We start from the raw sequence: 20,830 nt of genomic DNA, 5'->3' as shown, positions 1-20,830 counted from the left end.
TATGGAAGTGTTCACACATTTGTAGTCATCCTGTGTGAAAACTCCCATAACAACCAATGTTAATCTTTTCCTGTCAACCGAGAAAGAATACCATAAATTCTTATGGAAGTGTTCACACATTTGTAGTCATCCTGTGTGAACACTTCCATAACAACCAATGTTAATCTTTTCCTGTCAACCGAAAAAGAATACCATAGATTCTTATGAGAGTATTCCACATTTGTGGTCATTCTGAATCATAAGGATTTCTCATAAAGAAGGCTTCTCTGGATGGTTCTTGAGGTATTTAATTACGATTAAAATTGAAGTGGGCTTTTGTGCAACCGGGGCTTACACTTGAAGTGTGAAAGATTTAGGTTACTCTTGAAAATGGGGATCTTAGAGGGTTGAAACTAGTTTTGTGTCGTGAAAAAATAGAGGGGTCTTGATAAATAATTAATTTTGTTTCAATAAATACTTCTAATTTGAGCATAGTAAATACCCCTTATTAACTTTTTTGGTTGGTAAATACTTCTTATTTGACCTTGTAAGTAACTGACTTTGTGTAGATAGAGCCCTGTTTTAAAATTAAATGCGGGACAAATTTATAGCATTGTTTGTTGTTATAGGAGTGTTCACACAGGATGACTACAAATGTGTGAATACTCTCATAAGAATCAATGGTTTTGTTTTTCGGTTGACAGGAAAAGATTAACATTGCTTCTTATAGGAGTGTTCACACAGGATGACTACAAATGTGTGAACACTCCCATGAGAATCAATGGTATTCTTTTTCGGTTGACAGGAAAAGATTAACATTGCTTCTTATAGGAGTGTTCACACACATGATGACCACAAATGTGTGAATACTCTCATAAGAATCTATGGTATTCTTTTTCGTTTGACTGGAAAAGATTAACATTGGTTGTTATGGGAGTGTTCACACAGGATGACCACAAATGTGTGAACACTCCATGAGAATCAATGGTATTCTTTTTCGTTTGACTGGAAAAGATTAACATTGGTTGTTATGGGAGTTTTCACACAGGATGACTACAAATGTGTGAACACTCCCATGAGAATCAATGGTATTCTTTTTCGGTTGACAGGAAAAGATTAACATTGGTTGTTATGGGAGTGTTCACACATAGACTTACTGCAAATGTTTGAACTCTACCATAAGAAATACTTGTACGTTTTTTTCCCTAGTAGACAAGAATTCTACTAAAAAGCAGGGCTTAATAATTGATTATGTAACCTCAGATTTAAAAATGTTGTCTGGTCAAAACAATAATTAAGATTATAATTATTCAAAGATTATTGATTAAAAAATTAATCAAGATTATAATTTTTCAATTATCTAAATAATTAGGAAGGCATTTCTAAGTTAGATACACTTTATGGACAATTTTTTATTCTTTGTATGACAATTCTTTTATCTATGACAACAGTAATAATAAAGTACAGTAGCTATCCCATGAAGTGACTTTTCAATTTTTTTGGAAAAAGCAGATAATTTTCATTTTCCTTCAGTTCATTCTACTGAAATTTGTAAAATAATTACATGATTGTATTCTATATCGTTGTATGTTCTGTTGAGTAATTATTGTATGTATCTTTCCAGGTTCTATTTTCCAATAGAAGTTGTGTAAAATATACTTTGGTAAATATTTCAACCTATGTATAAAAATTTGTATGTACTCTAATTATTCTATATTGTCGTCTTTACTTGCCTAGTGGTTTTCAAACATATTTTTGGCCGATTTAGAATGTTCTCTACAATAATAAAATTATTGTGAACTCGAATCCTGGTATTCAAAATTTTTGTTCTCATAAAATTATAAATCATAAACTTAACAGGTAATCATTTTCCAACTTAACCATTGAAAGGTAATCATAAATTTACCTTGCAATTCATGGTCAATATTTCCAAAATTTAGGTTTTTGTGGAGGGATAATTCTAATCAAAATTCCATTTTTTTTCTCCTCTACTCAAGTTTCAGAACAAAAATGTTGTAAAAGGTTTTGTAGAGGGATAATTCTAATCAACATTCCATTTTTTTTCTCTACTCAAGTTTCAGAACAAAAATGTTGTAAAATAACTAAGGATGATCAAATTATATGTCATAAAATTATAAATGTCAAGCTTGAATTATCGCAATTTCTTCAAGTTAATACTTTCATACTTTCATTTCTATTGTTGTAATTCCAGATACTGTGACCCGGTTGCACAAAAGCCGGTTAAATTTTAACCGTGATTACTTCACGAGAAACAATCAGAGAATGCGTTTTTGATAAAACGGCTACTCTGATTGGTTCTCGCGGAATTAATCACCGTTAAAATTTAACCGGCTTTAGTGCAACCGGGCCTGTACCTCTTAATTTTGCCAAATCGATAAAGATATTATAATATTTCCTTTTTCTGTCTTATGACAATCTTCATAAGTGGTTTATTAAAATATGATAAATATGAATGTTTTGGTTGATCATTATAGATATGTTACTGTACTCATTATTGATTTATATATTTCATGTAAAAATGTATTTGATATTCCTTACCCTGATATTAATGTATCATGTATTTCATAATAAAATATTATGTAATGTAGTATTTGTATTCTTGTATCACTGATTACCTCGGTATATTATAACGTGCTCTGATGGGCACATTAAACTGTCTGTCCCGACTGAAGTATGAGGTCCACGTTATAATGGCAGTGTTTGATTAGTAATGGTGTTGCTATCCTTGTCTATCATTCACCAAAGCCGATAGCGCTATCTCTTTCTCGCTTTGCTCTGTTGCCGGATCGTCTTTTTTACAATGTAGAATTAATAATGAATTAACAAAATATTTCATCTCAATTATGAAATTATTGAAAAATATAATTTCCTACTTAATAAAATATAAATGATTATTTTAAACGAGAATGAACAGTTAATATTACATCAATAAATCTGTATCAGCTACCGTCTATAGAAGGCATTGACAAGACAGAGGATCGGCAACGTTGTTCTCCTATCTTTCTCCACTGCCATTATAAAGTGGACCACACTACATTATTAAATCTACATGTTGCATAAATATAGATTTATAGCTGATTTATAATATTTTGTGAAATACTTGAATGAATGGGACCATTCAAACAGAGTTACTATTTGTTATATAAGGCCCAATTTATTCATGTATTGCATAAAATAATTTGATATAGGCATTCAATTATTTCCTTTTATAACAAATATGAGACCACTCAAAACCGAGGTGAGGTACCATATAATTTATTATTTAATGAAAAGACTGGGTGCCGGTTGCACTTAAGTCTGTTAAATTTTAAATGTGATTAATTCTGAGAGAACCAGTCAGGGAAGCCTCCTTTTCAGAACAACTTTCTGTGATTGGCTCTTGTGGATTTAATTATGATTAAAATTCAACAGGCTTTTGTGCAACCGGGCTTTGTAGTTTTTCAGATTGATTTCTACAGTTTTCAGTTGTTACGACCACACATTTATTTAAATATCAAGATACTGGATTCGGTTGTTACGGTACACCATCTGGTTAACTGAAAGTTAATTCAAATTTTGCTGGAATAGAAACTTTAATACTTCATGATATATTTTTTACTTTGCTTGCCCTATTACCATAGGTAAGGAAAGTATTGCTTTCCGAAAAAAATTAAGGTACCCCAATTTCAAATTTCTATACGTTTCAAGGTCCCCTGAGCCCAAAAAAGTGGTTTTTGGGTATTGGTCTGTATGTGTATGAGTGTATGTGCGTCTGTGTACACAATATCTCATCTCCCAATCAACGGAATGACTTGAAATTTGGAACGTAAGGTCCTTACACTATAAGGATCCGACACGAACAATTTCGATCAAATGCGATTCAAGATGGCGGCTAAAATGGCGAAAATGTTGTCAAAAACAGAGTTTTCGCGGTTTTCTCGAAAACGGCTCCAACAATTTTGATTAAAGTTATACCTAGAGTAGTCATCGATAAGCTCTATCAACTGCCACAAGTCCCATATCTGTAAAAAATTCAGGAGCTCCGCCCCATCTATGCAAAGTTTCATTTTAGATTCTCAATTATCAGGCTTCAGATACAATTTAAACAAAGAATTTCGAGTGGAAAAGATTGAGCATGAGAATCTCTACAATTAATGCTCAGTAACATTTTCACCTAAAATTAAAAATAAGCTCGAAATTCGAGAAAATTTGATTACCGGTATCCAATTATTGCAAACTGTTGGCAACTGTTGATTCTATTGAATGATTCACTATGAAGAGATAGCAGACCTCGTGTGTATCTAGCGTTATTACCCTGTCACCAGCTGGCTCAAATCTTTGAATAGTAAGACTTGAGATGCGCGGGAACACTAGCGTCAGGTGATCAATTTTCATAACGGCAAGGAAAGTTGTGTGAGTGTGTCACACCAGATTTTTTAAACACATGAATACATGCGACCATTTAAATAGCAATTAGATAAGGTCCAATAAATTTTATTGTTAGTTGCATAATTATAATTATATCACAGATGCAAATTTATTCTTTATTGATTCAAACAATAAGTACATCATCAAAAATGATAGGGAGAGAAAAAAATAAGGTTACCTTGTGCTATTCCTCTTCCAAATTTAGATAAGGTTAGTAAATGCTAATATTGAACATTGCTACATGAATCGAATTTGCATCTATAGTGTGGTCCACGTTATAATGGCAGTGGATAAAGATAGAAGAATAGCGATGCCGATTCTCTGCATTAATTAATTATATTTCTACTCTGTCAAAAACATAATTGACATCGTTGTGGACCTAGAAAAGGATAGTACAACCGGCTTTGTCGAATGATAGACAAGGATAGCAAAACCAAAGTTGATCAAATACTGCCATTATAACGTGGACCTCACTATAGCTGTTTACCCTGTTGTCAATATTTGCAGAAGCGGAAGTCTTCGGGGTGACTTACAGCATTTAATTGGGATTTTAGTTTAATAACAATTATAAATGCTGTGGTTTTCTGTAAAGTGTGAGGTTTTTAGCTCAAAAATTTTTAGTTTCAATCAAAATTTAGACTTTTTGAATAATTATTAAGTTACTGTTCTAGATTTTTTGATTCTAGACTCTAATAGTATCTATTTGATTCAAAATTTGCTCGTTTGAAGTCTGAGGTCCGGTTGCACAACAGCCAGTTAAATTTTAACCGTGATTGACTCCACGAGAACCAATCAGAGAAGACGTTTTTGAAAAGACGGCTTCTGTGATTGGTTCTCGTGGCACGGTTAAAATTTAACCGGCTGTTGTGCAACCAGCACTGAGTATTGAAGAGCATAAATTTTTTTTTTGAAAAGTGAAAGTGACATAACCAACATTTTGATTTGGACAGTATAGTATAAATTGGAAATGGGACAGTTTTGGGCATGAGCCTGTTGTGCCGCCTTTCCTCATTTCAAGTATTTATACACAATGTGATAAATAAATAAATAAATATCACAGCTTTTGCAAATGGACCCGGACTTAATTTATTACATAGTAATAAAGCACAAATATAGCACAAAATTATGTAATCTTTTCTCTCTGTTATTAAAATCAGTTAATTAAGTAAGTTTCATTATTAATGTACGGTTCTTTAGTAGGCTACATATAGTGAAGTCCACGTTATAATGGCAGTGTTTGATAAGCAATGGTATTGCTATCCTTGTCTATCATTCCACAAAGCACATAGCTCTATCCTTTTTTGTATCAAATTATGGTGTTGTGTATCAAGTTGAGATGATACTGTATCATATTGTGTTGATACTGTATCATATTGTCGGTATGACGAACACTAATAAATTATTGCTATAGTGAGGTTATAATGGCAGTGTTTGATTAGCAATGGTATTGCTATCCTTGTCTATCATTCAACAAAGCGGATAGTGCTATCTCTTTCTCGCTTTGCTCTGTTGCCAGATCGTCTTTTTAACAATGTAGAATTATCAATTAACAAAATATTTTATGAAAACTCATTATGAAGTTATAGAAAAATATAATTTCATGCTTAATAAAATATAATAGATTATTTTAAACGAGAATGAACAGTTAATATTACACATCAATAAACCTGTATCAGCTACCGTCTATAGAAGACATTGACAAGACAGAGGATCGGCAACATTGTTCTTCTATCTTTCCCCACTACCATTATAACGTGGACCACCACTATACATTAATTAAGTGCTCTCAATTGAATATATCTTGTTAAGATATTAGTAAGACATTAGAATTTATTAAAGTCTTGCCTAAAAGAAGAACTTGATACGGTACCTACTTAATATTTTGGACGTGTATAAACCGACTCTTCCCTTTATTATATTACTAGCCGTCAGGCTCGATTCGCTCGCCATATCCGTCTAGCCAGGGGGCCCCGCCACTACCTCCGTAAACAAAGCCGTAGTGCATTCGTGTGACGTCAGCACAGGTAGGGTTCCTACACCAATAAAAACACTAGCTGATATAGATCAGCTGAAATCAACGAATTTTGCATTGATGGGGCGGAGCTCCTGAAATTTTTACAGATATGGGACTTGTGGCAGTTGATAGAGCTTATCGATGACTATTTTAGGTATGAATTTGAGCAAAATCGTTGGAGCCGTTTCCGAGAAAATCACGAAAAACCCTGTTTTTGAAAACATTTTCGCCATTTTAGCCGCCATCTTGAATTGCATTAGATCGAAATTGTTCGTATCGGATCCTTATAGTGAAAGGACTTTAAGTTCCAAATTTCAAGTCATTCCGTTAATTGGGAGATGAGATATCGTGTACACAGACGCACATACACTCATACACACACACACATACAGACCAGTAGTTGAGACGTGATGATGCGTCATTCGTGAATTTCCTATCCCCTACGTGTGTATAAGCCAGTTCTTCCCTTAATATTATATTATTATAGACTAGCAGCTAGGTAGCCCGTGCTCCGCTACGGTCTGATGGCGTTCTTGTTGTTGTTGTTGAATAGGTGATAGGTGCGAATTTTCCAGTCGATTTTTTGCTCACTTCATGACTTGAGCCTGACGAACAAATGCGTTTTGTGCGAAAAATATTCAACACTTGACCGAAAGGCTCAAGGGATAAAGCTTGCTTTCTTTTTCTTCTTCTTCTTCTCCTTCGTCTCCCATGTGTTCGTTTTCTTCTTCTTCTTCTTCTTCTTCTTCTTCTTCTTCTTCTTCTTCTTCTTCATCACTTACTGTTGAATAACTTATTAACTAACGACTTAACTACAGCTAATAATAATAATTTTGAAGCTTATATTGATGTGAAAATTAAGTTTTAAAAGGACTAGTAATACAAATTTCATAATATTAGGATATATTAGTGAGACAGGTCTTAAGCTGTGTTTACACCAGAGTTATTAACAAAATAAATAAATGTAGCTATGGTGAAAGTGATATTTTCGAGCTCAAAATTTAAGTGATTTTATTCTATATTTTGTGAATATTTGAAGTTTGGTTTTTGTTTTAACGGAAGTTTCATTATCAATCTATCTAAATTTGAAATTCTTTGTTTTATTCTGATTCATAGTTTCAGATTGAAGATTTGGTGTTGAAATTGAAGTGAACATAACCTACATAACATTTGGACGATTTGTGACAAAATCAGGAAATTGAAGAAGTTTTGGGCAATAGCCTGTTTTTTCTTTTCCGACTATTGTATTGTTCGCTCTATCTAATAGATAGATAAATAAATAAATAATAGAATAACTTTGATTTAATGAAATTACAAATTATAAAAATAATGAAATGTGAGTAGCCTAAATACTTTTAAGAAAAATATAATATGGTTTATAATAAAACACAATTATTCTAGTGTTAGGAATGAACAAAACAAAACTTCATGAAAATATAATTGAATTAGAAAAATTTAATACTTTGATAAAACTATGCAATAAAAAATAATAAAGATTATTAGAAAGGAAATGAATGAATAGAGTGCAGTAAAAAAGAAAAAGATTCATGACAGATTAAACATTACTGAAATAGGATAAATTAATACTTAGAAATGAATTTGAACAATATTTTTAACTTGTGGAATAGAACACAAAAATATCTTAGTTATGATTAGCGATATTGGATGATACAATAAATATTACAAAATTAATAATCACAAAGTAATAAATATAGCCTATTCAGCATTCAGCAGTGAAAAAATTATTGATTATAAAATTCAATACTTTTAAATACCCATAATATATAAAACAAAAATTTGAATTAAAATTAGTTGATTTCAAACTTCAGGCAGATATGATAGAAATTATTTCAAGTCAAATAATAGAAGTTTAAATATTGGTTCTACTATGTAGAGATTAAAAACCTGTATTGACCAAAGTTCAATAATTAGGAAAAAATATAAGTTACAATAGTAAAGGGAAATCAAAAAACATTATCAAAAGTTAATAATACCATAGTTGTTAATTATTTTTTTTGAAATTGATTAAATAAATTGCAAAGGTAGATTTGAAATATATATATAATGTGATATAATATATATACTAATGTACAGAAAAATTTAAAAAGAATTTATTTAAAATTCTGAGTAACATACCACTAAGTAGCCTATTAAAAAAATTGTGAAAATTACCAAGAACAAATTATTAAAAATTGAGAAGCCCCAGAGATTTTTTCAAAGTGGATAAAGATCAAGTTAAAATGTTTAAAAGCTGAAAATTAGTAAGCAAGAATGATTAAAAGTTGAAAACTACCAAGAAAAAAGTATTTGCTGAAAATTGCCAAGCAAATATGATCAAAAGCAGAACAGAGAAAATTCCAAACAAAAATGATTGAAAGTTGAAAACCATCAAGTAAAAATAATGATTAAAGGTGAAAATTATCAAGCAAAATTGATAGAAAGCTGAGAACTACTAAGTGAGAATAATTTGGAAGTAAAAAATACCAAAACTTGAAAAATGAGAATAGTAAAGCTTGAAAATTACAAAGTAGAAACTACAAGCTTAAAATCAATAAAAATGATGAAATGTTTAAAATCTCAAAGTAGCCTAAGTAAAAAATAATCAACTCAAGCTTAAAATTACCAAGTAAAGTTTTAAAACGTTTGTAAAAAATCATAACAGAGCTACTTATCTAGTGAAAAATGTAGAAGATGCGTCTCTGGCGGCTGCTATTTGAAAAGTGATCAACAACTGTTCAAACAATTGTTGATTAGCTATTTGAAAATTGAGAAATAAGCCGGCACCACGCGCAAGTCACTGATAGGTCGCCGCTGGGCCAATCACAGGCGAGCAGCTGGCGGGCGGCCATCTTGGAATGGCGCAGTGGCGGGAGAATTCAAATTTGAATGGAGGGGAGGCAGCCATCTTGGAAGGACGTGATGGCGGGAGAATTCAAATTTGAATGGTGGGGAGGCAGCCATCTTGGTGGGGCAAGCTGGCGGGAAACTTAAAATTTGAATGGTGGGGAGGCGGCCACCTTGAAGGATGCGATGGCGGGAGAGTTCAAATTAGATTGCATAGGGAGGCAGCCATCTTGGAAGTGCAAGCTGGCGGGAGAATTCAAATTTGAATAGAGGTGCTGGATCCGAAAATGAATTTCGTTTCAAGAAATCGGTTTGAGGGTGATACTGATAGAATACAATTGAATAAGATCCTTGAATATGATAGGCCTTCTGATATAGTGAGGATATATTGGACATAATACAATACAAAAAATGGTCATAGATGGGCGATTATATCAACTCTGTTAATCCCGGTTGCACAAAAGCCAGTTAAATTTTAACCGTGATTAATCAATTCCACGAGAACCAATCACAGGAGCCGTCTTATCAAAAAGGCCTTCTCTGATTGGTTCTCGTGGAATGAATCACGGTTAAAATTTAACCAACTTTTGAGCAACCAGGCCTTTGTGTTGTGATCAAATAATGGGTATTTGGTGATTTATTTATTGAGTTTCTATATTTTAAGGCTCAACTCACACTTAGGTGACTGAGGTGGAGAAGAGACTGGACTCTAGTGGAGAGCATGTGTTTCCAAATGGTGACACTCAGAACAGTCGATTCTAGTCTCCGCGACGTCACCATTTCAAAACACATGCTCTCCACTAGAGTCCAGTCTCTTCTCCACCTGAGTCGCCTAAGTGTCAGTTGAGCCTTACAACACTCCCAGCAACACACTGATAATAGACAGTAATATTTATGTTTAACTTAGTATTTTATGTTTGCTGGGAGTTTGCAATAACAAAAATATTCAAAAGATGATCTTTGTTGTCATATGTTGTGTTATGTTTATTGATTGTTTATCTATAGCCTATTTTAGAACGACATTTAAGGCCTATTAGGACTGAAAGTCACTCCACTAGGAATAGTTTTCTTCAGAAAAGTTATCAATTTAAAAAAAAAACAGGCTACTTTTATAAAAAATGTAGATCAACAAAAGTCGTCAACTTTTTGCCCAGAGAACGTAGTCGGCGTTGACTTGTAAAGGGGAAACTTTTTGTTAGCAATTTTCTCAGTGAGTGGGAAACAGAATTGTTGTTGTAAACAAGGATTTCCAAAAGTTGACGACAAAATATTGCCGTGCTTTTAGAGAAATTGGCAACAAATTGCCATGCTTTTAGAGAAATTGGCAACAAATTGCCGCAATTTGTTGTAAACTCAGTTGACAACTTTGGTGTAAACGGGGCTTGAATAAATGGGCCTACTTGATTCTGAAGAATTTAATAACTATGGAATCATTGGATTATACTTCCACAATCAGAGTTGTCAATAAAATGTGGCAATTTTTTGCCATCACAACCATTATTGACAACTGAGTTTTCAACAATCTGTTGCCAATTTTTCACTAGCCTAATAATTCTATAATTCAAGTTTCAAAAAAATTGAAATAATTTATAATATAAGAGGAAAGAACTGGCTTATACACGTAGGGGATAGGAAATTCACGAATGACGCATCATCACGTCTCAACTACTCAACTCATTAACTTGATATTTTGAATATAGATTCTCAATTTACCGAGGATGGTTGTAGGCTTATTTCAAATTCTCCAAGATTCCAGTAGGTCAAGTATCCAGTTTGTCGAGATTTTAATTGTACCCTTGCAAAGCACGGGTTACTTGCTAGTGACGATGGATGACTCAATGATAACTTTTGATTGGAAAAAGATAGAAAGATATGACTTCTACAGGTACCGTATTCGAGTATTGCAGTATTGAATATTCTTGGATATTAATAAAGAAATAATAAATCTTTTAAATGAAAAATTAGCCTTTACAAGGTTAGGTGCGGTACACAAACCGTATGATACAGTTTGAATTTCTTCAAATTTTTAAATTATCCTTGAATATTAACTTCAGTGAAATTGTTCGCAAATATTTTCTGTGATATTCGTCACAAAAATACGTTCAGGTTCTTTAGTCAAGTAGGTACCTACAAATTTGAAAAAAATTCACAAAATTTTGAAATTTCATGTAGGAGCTAATCATAACTGCGATGTCTTCTATCAGTGGACAAAATCACGAAATCTCAACTATTAAAACGTTCAAAAACTCTCAAAAAATTGCGTTGGGGGGGGGTTCAATGTGTAAAAATGAAAAAATTTTGAACAAATATCTCAGAATTTGGAAATTTCCCGTGAAAACCATTCATAACTGAAATTTTTCTCTAATATTTAGTGGAAAACTCACAGAAATTGCACTGTGAGATTTCGACAGGTATCTAAATCGGATTGAGGTAAATTAAATTACAGGTGAATTTGAACAAATATTTCAAAATTTGGGGATTTCCTGTTAAAACTATTAATAACCACGATTTTTTTTTTGTGATATTTAGTGGAAAATCTCACAAAATTTGTTGGAATCTCAGCCATCAGGTATAGCGTTCATAAACTCACAAAAAATTGCGGTAAAAATGAAAAATTTGAGCAAATATCTCAAATTTTGGGGGTCTCCTGTTTTAACTATTCATAACTGCAATGTTTTCTGTGATATTTAGTGGAAAATCTCACAAAACTTGTTGGAATCTCAGCTATTACCCGTTCAAAAACTCACAAAAAATTGCCTTCCGGGGGTTTGATGTGTAAAAATAATAAAATTATCTCAAAACTCGGGAATCTCCTGTGAAAACTATTCATAACCGCAATGATCTCTGTGATATTTAGTGAAAAATCTCACCAAATTTGTTGGAGTCTCAGCTATTAAACCGTTCAAAAACTTACAAAAAATTAAGTTATAGAGGGGTTTGAAGTGTAAAATCAAAAAACTTGAACAAATATCTCAAAATTTGTAAATTTCCTGTTTAAACTATTCATAACTGCGACGTTATCTGTAGCATTTAGTGGGAAAACTCATAAAAATTGCGCTGTAAGGTTTTGACAGGTATCTAAATTGAATTAAGGTAAATTATATTACAGGTGAATTTAAACAAATATCTCAAAATTTGGGAATTTCCTGTTAAAGCTTTCGATAAATATGAGATTTTCTGTAATATTTAGTGAAAAGACTCACAAATTTTGTTGAAATCTCAGCTATTACAGTAAAGCTTTCAAAAACTCTCAAAAGATTCGTTACGGCGGTTTGATGTGTGAAAATAAAAAAATATAACAAATATCTTAAAATTTGGAAATCTCCTGTGAAAACTATTCATTACGGCGCTGTTCTCTGTAATATTTAGTGGAAAACTTACAAAAATTGCTCTGTGGGGTTTTGACAGGTATCTAAATTAAATTGAGGTAAATTAAATTACAGGTGAATATGAACAAATACCTCAAAATTTGGGAATTTCCTGTTAAAGCTTTCGATAAATATGAGGTTTTCTGTAATATTTAGTGATAAGCCTCACAAATTTTGTTGAAATCTCAGCTATTACAGTACATCTTTCAAAAACTCTCAAAAGACTCGTTACGGCGGTTTAATGTGTGAAAATAAAAAATATAACAAATATCTTAAAATTTGGAAATCTCCTGTGAAAACGTTTCATAACCGCAATGTTTTCTGTAATATCTAGTGGAAAACTTACAAAAATTGCTCTGTGGGGGTTTGACAGGTATCTAAATTAAATTGAGGTAAATTAAATTACAGTTGAATATGAACAAATATCTCAAAATTCGGGAATTTCCTGTGAAAACTTTCGTTAAATATGAGGTTTTCTGTAATATTTAGTGGATAAACTCACAAAATTTGTTGAAAACTCAGCCATTACAGCTTTCAAAAACTCACAAAAAATTAAGTTATAGAGGGGTTTGAAGTGTAAAATCAAAAAACTTGAACAAATATCTCAAAGTATGGGAAATTTCCTGTGAAATCTATAGATAAATATGAGGTTTTCTGTGATATTTAGTGGAAAAACTCAACAAATTTTTTGAAATACCAGCCATTATAGCGTTTAAAAACTCACAAAAAATTGCGTTATAGAGGTAAAAATGAAAAAATTGAGCAAACACCTCAAAATATGGGAAATTTCCTGTGAAAACTTTAGATAAATATGAGGTTTTCTGTGATATTTAGTGGAAAATCACACAAAATTTGTTGAAATCTCAACCATGAAAGCGTTCAAAAACTCACAAAAAATTGCGTTATTGAGGTAAAAATGAAAAAATTGAGCAAACACCTCAAAATATGGGAAATTTCCTGTGAAAACTATAGATAAATATGAGGTTTTCTGTAATATTTAGTGAAGAAACTCACCAAATTTGTAGTAATCTTGAAGCGTTGTAAGGTACACTTTACATAGGACTGGTGACACATATGCATTCCCTCACATACTTAGGCCTACTGCTACATTAACTCAAAGAGAGAGACAGAGAGAGCATAACCCCTCCCCCACCATAGAGCATACATAGAGCACATATGTGCGGCACCTATGATTAGGAGTCGTATTGTTCTGCTCCCTATTGTTCCTCTCTTTCTTCTCTCTCTTTGTTTGTTCTTGTCTCTCTTCTATTCAAATTCTTTTTTTTTTCGGCTGCTCTGTGAGTTTGTAATGTAATCACAGGTGACACTGTTTCTCCTCCTCCACCTCCTCCTCATATTCGTCTTTCTCATCCTATCTCTCTCTCTTCTCGTGCTTCTCCTCCTATTTCTACTCTTCCTCCTCCTCCTCCTCCTCATCCTCCACCTCATTCACCTCCAAATCTTTCTCTTCTTCTTCTTCTCTTCTTCTTCTTCTTCTCCTTCTTCATCTTCAACACCTTCCTTTACATTTCCTCCTCCTCCTCCTCCTCCTCCTCCTCCTCCTCCTCCTCCTCCTCCTCCACCTCCTCCTCCTCCTCTCCTCCTCCTCCTCCTCTTCCTCCTCCTACTTCTTCACCGGAACTTCACTTATCTTTCAATTCTCTTTCTTTTCTCTTGCTTTTCTCTCCTTGTCCGTTTTGGATGTTTTGGTAGAGAGTTAGTGGGGAGGATATTTTTAACATTCTTTCCGAAGAATGGACATTGATATGTCCAAAGCTCCGCCAATTTATGTAGATGCATAACAATATGATTATTATCTATAGTTATTATATTACAAATTGCTTTTTCATATCATATAAAGTTCAATAATTATTTTCTTAGTCTATATTTTGTAAATTCATATATAATTTTGCTGTATTGTAAGCTATTGTATATAAGTGTATAAGCCAGTATATATTGTAATCTACATTAATAAAGTACTCAATCAATCAATCAATCTTCTTCTTCTTCTCCTTCTTCATCTTCAAAACCTTCCTTTACATTTCCTCCTCCTCCTCCTCCTCCTCCTCCTCTTCCTCCTCCTACTTCTTCACCGGAACTTCACTTATCTTTCAATTCTCTTTCTTTTCTCTTGCTTTTCTCTCCTTCTCCTCCTACAACTACTCCTATTCTTTCAACTCTATTCTTTTCCTTCTCACTCCTCCTCCACCTCATCCACCTCTAAATCTTTCTCTTCTTTCTTCTTCTCTTTCTCCATCTCGAACACCTTCTGCTTCATCTCCTTCTCCTCCTCTTATTTTCTCACTCTTCCTCCTCCTCTCTCTTCTCCACTTTTCCTCATTCTCCTTCTTCACTACAAATCTTTCTCTTTTTCTTCTTTTCTCTTTCCATCTGCAACACCTTTATCCTCCTTCATCTCAATAACATCTCCTTCTCCTACTCTTCCTCCACCTCCTTTTCTCACTACAACTTCAATCTTCTCTTTCTTGTCTCTCCTTCTCCTCCCATTCGTCTTCCTCCTCCTCCAGCTCCGCTTTATTTTCACATTACCGAGGATAGCAATAATTAAAGAATTGAGAGAGAGAGAGATTGATTGAGTACTTTATTAATGTAGATTACAATATATACTGGCTTATACACTTATATACAATAGCTTACAATACAGCAAAATTATAGATGAATTTGCATAATATAGACAAATAAAATAATTATTGAACTGTATATAATTTGGAATAACTATAGATAATATTGTAATGCATCTACATAAATTGGCGGAGCTTTGGACATATCAATGTCCATTCTTCGGAAAGAATATTAAAAATATCCTCCCCACTAACTCTCTACCAAAACATCCAAAACGGACAAGGAGAGAAAAGAAAGAGAAAAGAAAGAAAATTGAAAGATAAGTGAAGTTCCGGTGAAGAAGTAGGAGGAGGAAGAGGAGGTGGAGGAGGAGGAGGATGAAATGTAAAGGAAGGTGTTGAAGATGAAGAAGGAGAAGAAGAAGAAGAAGAAGAAGAAGAAGAAGAAGAAGAAGAAGATTGATTGAGTACTTTATTCAAGTAGATTACAATATATACTGGCTTATACACTTATATACAATAGCTTACAATACAGCAACATTATAGATGAATTCACATAATATATACTAAGAAAATAATTATTGAACTGTATATGATATGAAAAAGCAATTTGTAATATAATAACTATAGATAATAATTATATTGTAATGCATCTACATAAATTGGCGGAGCTTTGGACATATCAATGTCCATTCTTCGGAAAGAATATTAAAAATATCCTCCCCACTAACTCTCTACCAAAAGAGAGAGAGAGAGAGACCGAGTGAGAAGATGTGAAGCTGGCTGAGAAATAATTCACTTCGAAGAGTCAGCATCAATGATTCATTGATTTATTTTAGAGAGAGAGAGAGAGTGTGAGAGACAAGAGATGTAAATAACTTCAATGTTTCCCATATGCCGACAGTTTAACGTACATCACACTATTTGCCTTTATTAGGGCGAAGCTAGGACTCCTGGTCCTCTCTGCCACACAACCAATTAACCCTTAGAGATTGATTGAGTACTTTATTTATGTAGATTACAATATATACTGGCTTATACACTTATATACAATAGCTTACAATACAGCAAAATTATAGATGGATTTACATAATATAGACTAAGAAAATAATTATTGAACTGTATATGATATGAAAAAGCAATTTGTAATATAATAACTATAGATAATTATATCGTTATGCATCTACATAAATTGGCGGAGCTTTGGACATATCAATGTTCATTCTTCGGAAAGAATATTAAAAATATCCTCTCCACTAACTCTCTACCAAAAGAGAGAGAGAGAGAGAGAGAGAGAAAGAGAAAGAAAAGAGAAAGCCTGTGAGCAAGGGAGGAAACTCCCATATAGATTGGAAACTATTGTAGCATATATGTGCATCTTCTATAATAGCTAGACTGATATCGGTACAATCTTCCTTCAACAAACACAGGTGGTTTATAATTTTTTATTCAGTTCTCTTTGATTCTGTCATTCTCCCACTCACTCTTTCTCTCTCTCTCTCTCTCTCTCAAAGATCTAATTAATGCGTGATCAGGGATAGGCATCACACAGGTATGAATTTGTAGCTGTTTTCTCATTGTACAGTATATCACCCAACGATTTGAAAATGATTCTACTAGAAAGGTTGGATGTAAAACGGTTTCAACAATTGAATTTTATTTTATTTTATCATATTAAGCGAGCAATTTCTGTATATCTGTTCATATTTTTTATATCTGGTTATTAATGTTCAACTGATCTCGAAAACGGCTCTAACGATTTCCACGAAATTTGGCACATAGTAGCACAGCTTATGAATTTCGGGGATGCGATATTTTGATTTTCCACTGAATTACTCGCTCACTTTTCACCATCCACAGACGACGAAAGTCTCAGCTGTTTCAGCCAAGGATGAATTATCCTTTTAATGTCGTTCAGCGAGTTTTCCCAAGGATGAGACCTAGTTCAATCGAATTTTTATATCATAAACAGTAGGTTATATCATAAACAGTAACCTAATGTTTATGATATGAAAATTCGATTGAACTAGGTCTCATCCTTGGGAAAACTCGCTGAACGACATTAAAAGGATAATTCATCCTTGGCTGAAACAGCTGAGACTTTCGTCGTCTGTGGATAGTAAAAAGTGAGCGAGTAATTCTGTTGGAAAATCAAAATATCGCATCCCCGAAATTCATAAGCTGACTTATAGCCAGCTGTGAAATATAATCACAATCATTTTAGAGAATTGTGTTCTGTTTATCAATAAATAGAAATAACGAGCGAAGCTCGGTGCCTCGATATACTGTGTGATGCATGCAATGAATAATCCACTTGTCAGCTGATTGATAATGAATAATTCTATAGTCTGATTGATCCTATCTTCAAAGTAGATTATTATTATAATATAGGTCTATTATAATATACAGATTATGGAGGAATTCCTTTTCTTTTCATATTATCCTTAAAATGCAAAATTTCAAAAAACCTTGTGTATACATCGACGCGCAGTTGAAAAAGGAATATCTCTGCCAAATCTCATCGAGTTATATCAACGCGTTCGGCCGTAATCGTGTTACATACAGACAGACTAAAGCAAATCAAGTTGAAACATAGACCTCACTACGTTCGGTCAAAAAATAACTAGTAGTTCTGTGAACAGTAGACATCACGCAGTATTCTCATTCACAAGTACCTGATTAAAACTATAGACCTTATGGAAATACAGCAATAGACTGGCTTCTCCACACATCTGTGTAATCACTTGTCAGCTGATTTATGATGAATAATTCTATAGTCTGATTTTTACTCTAATATTGGCGTATGAAGGAGGCTTCTTTTTCCTTTTTATATTATCCTTGAAATGCAAAATTTCCGAAAAACCTTGTGTATACGTCGACGCGCAATTAAAAAAGGAACACCTGTCAAATTTCATGAAAATCTATTACCGCGTTTCGCCTTAAATGCGCAACATATAGACATTTAAACATTAAGAGAAATGCCAAACCGTCGACTTGAATCTTAAGGTGCGTGCAGATATACGCGCCGCGAACATGAGCAATTCACTTTTAATCAGCTGATGCCAAGCTTTTTATATTTTTGTATCTTACCGTTTCAGTAAAAATACAGATATAGTCAGCTGATTAAAAGTAAATTGCTCATGTTAGCGGCGCGTATATCTGTACGCACCTTTAGACCTCACTTCGCTCGGACAAAAAAATAACAAGCGAAGCTCGGTGCCCCGATGTTGATGTTAATTATTTATGAATCAGCTCAAGTTAAATCTGAGCTGATTCTCCAAAAAAATAGGGTATCGATTTCCTTGCCATTCTAATCAGCTGATATACTGGCTAATATGAGGCTCTCATATCCTATGGTTGTTCAGGCTCTGGCGAGAGCTGGGACACAAATTCAGAAATCATAGAATTCTCAAGGAGAGCAGACGGAATTTGACTAGCACTTCACTAAGATTGGACCTCAAGTATGTACTGCAAACAATTTAAATCACTGAATTTAAGTGTTTTATAATTGAAAATGAGTTAATAAAATGCCAGATACGAGGAATGGAGAAGAGAAAAGCTTAAATTCGTTCTCTTTCCCGCCGCTAGAATGAGGCACCTATGCATGACAAATCACCCCAATTTGTCATTATTGATTGAGAGGGATGCATTCATGTTATGCATGAGAAGAGATGACAGTTTGACATGGGGTGGCTCATGGCACTGTGAGATTCAAGATATTCTGTCAGTATTTCTCATGAAAAGGGTGAATGCATCCCCCTCAATCAATAGTGACAAATTGGGGTGATTTGGCATGCATACGTGCCTCATTCTAGCGGCGGGAAAGAGAACGAATTTAAGCTTTTCTCTTCTCCATTCCTCGTATCTGGCATTTTATTAACTCATTTTCAATTATAAAATACTTAAATTCGGTGATTTAAATTGTTTGCAGTACATACTTGAGGTCCAATCTTAGTGAAGTGCTAGTTGAATTCCGTCAGCTCTCCTTGAGAATTCTATGATTTCTGAATTTGTGTGCCAGCTCTCGCCAGGGTTTGAACAACCATAGGATATGAGAGCCTCATATCAGCCAGTATATCAGCTGATTAGAATGGCAAGGAAATCTATACCCTTTTTTTGGAGAATCAGCTCAGATTTAACTTGAGCTGATTCATAAATAATGAACATGAATATTGGGGCACCGAGTTATTTTTATTCATTGATAAACACAACACAATCCTCTAAAATGATCGTGTTTTGATACTTTCTCAAATAAAATTTGAAAAAGTGTAGTAAAAGGCTGAAACAGCTGAGACTTTCATCGTCTGCGGATAGTAAAAAGTGAGCGAGTGATTCTGTGGAAAATCAAAATATCGCATCCCCGAAATTCATAAGCTGACGTATTAGTCCAGTCACCATATACATTGGTGCATGCAATATAATTATATTGTAGTTCTGATTTTTTAATATATTATTTGGGTACATAAGAGAAGTCCAGAACCAATTTCTTCATGCAAAATTTCCTTGTGCTAGATATAGATATTACCATAGGTAAGGAAAGTATTGCTTTCCAAAAAAAATTAAGGTACCCCAATTTCTAAATTTCTATACGTTTCCAGGTCCCCTGAGTCCAAAGAACTGTGTATGTGCGTCTGTGTACATGATATCTCATCTCCCAATTACTTGAATGACTTGAAATTTGGAACTTAAAGTCTTTTCACTCTAAGGATCCGACACGAACAATTTCGATCAAATGCAATTCAAGATGGCGGCTAAAATGGCGAAAATGTTGTCAAAAACAGGGTTTTTCGTGATTTTCTCGAAAACGGCTCCAACGATTTTGATCAAATTTGAACCTGGAAAAGTCATTGATAAGCTCTATCAACTGCCACAAGTCCCAAATCTGTAAAAATTTCAGGAGCTCCGCCCCATCAATGCAGATAGATTCCCAATTATCAGGCTTCAGATACAATTGAAACAAAGAAAATCAAGTGGAGTAGATTGAGCATGAAAATCTCTACAATTAATGTTCAGTAACATTTTCACCTAATATTGAAAATAAGATTTAAATTCGAGAAAATGTGATTAAAAATATTCAATTGCAAATTATTGTTGATTCTATTAAATCATCCACTATGAAGAGATAGCAGACCTCATGTGTGTCTCCAGCGTTATTGCCCTGTCACCAGCTGGCTAAATCTTTGAATAGTAGACTTGAGATGCGCGGGAACACTAGCGTCAGGTGATCAATTTTCATAACTACAAGGAAAGTTGTGTGAGTGCGCCACACCAGATTTTTTGGTTAATAAACACTTCATTTTTGTGTCTTCTGAACATGTTTGAGGGTTAATATCTGCAAAGGCTGAAACAGCTGAGACTTTCGTCGTCTGCGGATAGTAAAAAGTGAGCGAGTGATTCTGTGGAAAATCAAAATATCGCATCCCCGAAATTCATAAGCTGACGTATAGCCAGCTGTAAAAATAAACACACAAATAAAATCACAAAAATGAAGTATCTATTAACCAAAAAAATTGGTGTGGCGCACTCACACCTTTCCTTGCCGTTATGAAAATTGATTACCTGACGCTAGTGTGCACGCGCATCTCAATTCTACTTATAAACAAAGATCTGAGCCA

Source organism: Nilaparvata lugens, chromosome 14, assembly GCF_014356525.2.
Source record: "Nilaparvata lugens isolate BPH chromosome 14, ASM1435652v1, whole genome shotgun sequence".
Classification (NCBI taxonomy): domain Eukaryota; kingdom Metazoa; phylum Arthropoda; class Insecta; order Hemiptera; family Delphacidae; genus Nilaparvata; species Nilaparvata lugens.
This window is presented reverse-complemented; position numbering follows the sequence as displayed.